Source organism: Ammodytes marinus, assembly GCF_949987685.1.
Source record: "Ammodytes marinus genome assembly, chromosome: 15".
Taxonomy (NCBI): Eukaryota; Metazoa; Chordata; class Actinopteri; order Uranoscopiformes; family Ammodytidae; genus Ammodytes; species Ammodytes marinus.
The window spans coordinates 521,142-523,641 of NC_137219.1; the positions used below are offsets into that span (position 1 = coordinate 521,142).

General features: G+C 44.7%; 1 protein-coding gene across 1 annotated transcript in view; it reads left to right on the plus strand.

Annotated features, from left to right (window-relative positions):
- srp54 (signal recognition particle 54) overlaps positions 1-2,500 on the plus strand; it is a 17,230-nt gene that overhangs the window by 450 nt on the left and 14,280 nt on the right. Inside the window, exon 2 of the mRNA XM_080042554.1 lies at positions 948-1,050. The gene's annotated coding sequence lies outside the window, so the exon portion shown is untranslated. The remainder of the gene's footprint in view (positions 1-947; positions 1,051-2,500) is intronic.

Consider the following 2,500-nt stretch of genomic DNA (forward strand, 5'->3'; position numbering starts at 1 on the left):
GAATTGTTATTTTTATAATTTGTATTCCCTGAAGGTAGGCTACAAAGCACAGTATACATGTAGGTTACTAGGACATTTATTTTGGTTACTGATGAGGTAAGTCTGTATGATTGGGCCGTGGGAAATGTCAACAAAATTCACTATTTTATGAGTAAAAAAGTGAACGTTTTATTTTTATAATTCGTATTCCCTGAGTAGCCTAGGTACAAAGCACAGTATGCATGTAGGTTACTAGGACATTTCTAGTTTGTTTGTTCTGTGTGTTATGTTGTGTGACCGTAGCTGTGCCGTCAGTCTGTGTTTGTGTGAGTGTGAAGAAGACCAGATGTTTAATCACAGTCGTTTTCATCGCGTCACAATCAGACGTCTCAGTGTTTTGTTAGTGGCACGTTTAGTTTCACCTGAAGTATCGGGTGTTATGGTAACCAGCAGGGAACACTCAGGCGCTAAACATGTTGTGTTGTGATTATGGCTAACACTTGTTGAATTGTGTGTCTCTCGCTCTCTCCCTCTCTCTCGCTCTCTCCCTCTCTCTTTCTCTCTCTGTCTCCATCTCTCCCTCTGTCTCTCTCTCTGTATGTCCCTCTCTCTTTCTCTCTCTGTCTCCATCTCTCCCTCTGTCTCTCTCTCCCTCCCTCTCTCTCTGTCTGTCTGTCTCTGTATGTCCCTCTCTGTCTCTCTCTCTGTCTCTCTCTCTGTCTCTCTCTGTCTCTCTCCCTCTTGCTCCCTCTCTCTTTCTCTCTCTCCCCCCTCTTCCACCCTCTCTCTCTCCCCCTCTCCCTCTCCCCCTCTCTCTCCCTCCCTCTCTCTCTCTCTCTCTCTCTCTCTGTCCCTCTCTCTCTCTCCCCCCTCTCTCTCCCTCTCTCTCTCTCCCTCCCTCTCTCTCTCTCTCTCTCCCCCCTCTCTCCCTCTCCCCCCTCTCTCCCTCCCTCCCTCTCTCTTTACAGAAAGTGCCTGTCTGTCTGCTCCTTGGCCTTCCTGATATTTAGCTGTCTCACTGCTCACTAGGGGGGTTCCCCTCCACACACTCAGATCCCGGGAATAGCAAAGGTAAACATGTGTTTTTATCCAATCCAATCCAATCCAACTTTATTTATAAAGCGCTTTCATCAAACCAGAGCAGAGACAAAGTGCTGTACAGGCCTAAAATAAGGTACAATAAAAATAGATAAAAATAAGTAAAATAAGGTGCAATAAAAATAGATAGAAAAATAAATAAAGCTAAGGTAAAAAATAATATCTAAAATAACAAAAATAAGGTACAATAAAATAACATCAAAAGTCTCACACTGGGTCGAAAGCCAGCGAGTAAAAATGGGTCTTGAGGTGTTTTTTGAAAATTGTGATTGAAGGGCACTTATATATATATACAGTATCTCACAAAAGTGAGTACACCCCTAACATTTCTTCAAATATTTCATTATATCTTTCCATGCGACAACACTGAATAAATGACACTTTGATACAATGTCAAGTAGTCAGTGTACAGCTTGTATAACAGTGTAAATTTACTGTCCCCTCAAAATAACTCGACACGCAGCCATTAATGTCTAAACTGTTGGCAACAAAAGTGAGTACACCCCTAAGAAAAAATTTCCAAATTGGGCCCAAAGTGTCAATTTTTTGTTTTGCCATCATTATTTTCTAGCACTGCCTTAACCCTCTTGGGCATGTAGTTCACTAGAGCTTCACAGGTTGCAACTGGAACCCTCTTCTACCCATTCATGACGACATCAAGGAGCTGGTGGATATTAGAGTCCTTGCGCTCCTCCATCTCCCGTTTGAGGATGCCCCAAAGATGCTCAATAGGGTTTAAGACTGTTGACATGCTTGGCCAGTCCATAACCTTTACCCTCAGCTTCTTTAGCAAGCCAGTGGTCGTTCGGAGGTGTGTTTGGGGTCGTTATCATGTTGCAGTACTACCCTGCGGCCCAGTTTATGAAGGGAGGGGATCATGCTCTGCTTCAGTATGTCACAGTACATGTTAGAATTCAATGAACTGTAGATCCCCAGTGCTGGCAGCACTCATGCAGCCCCAGACCATGACACTCCAACCACCATGCTTGACTCTAGGCAAAACACACTTGTCTTTGTACTCCTCACCTGGTTGCCGCTCCACACTCTTAACACCATCTGAACCAAATAAATGTATTTTGGTCTCATCAGACCACAGGACATGGTTGCAGTAATCCATGTCCGTAGTCTGTTTGTCTTCAGCAAACTTTTTGTGGGGTTTCTTGTGCATCATCTTTAGAATAGGCTTCCTTCTGGGATGACAGCCATGCAGACCAGTATGATGCAGAGTGCGGCGTATGGTCTGAGCACTGACAGGTTGACCCCCCACCCCTTCAAGCCCTTCAGCAATGCTGGCAGCACTCATACGTCTATTTTCCAAAGCCAACCTCTGTGTACGACGCTGACCACGTGCACTCAACCTTCGTAAACTGGGCCGCAGGGTGGTATTGCAACATGATAACGACCCCAAACACACCTCCAAGAC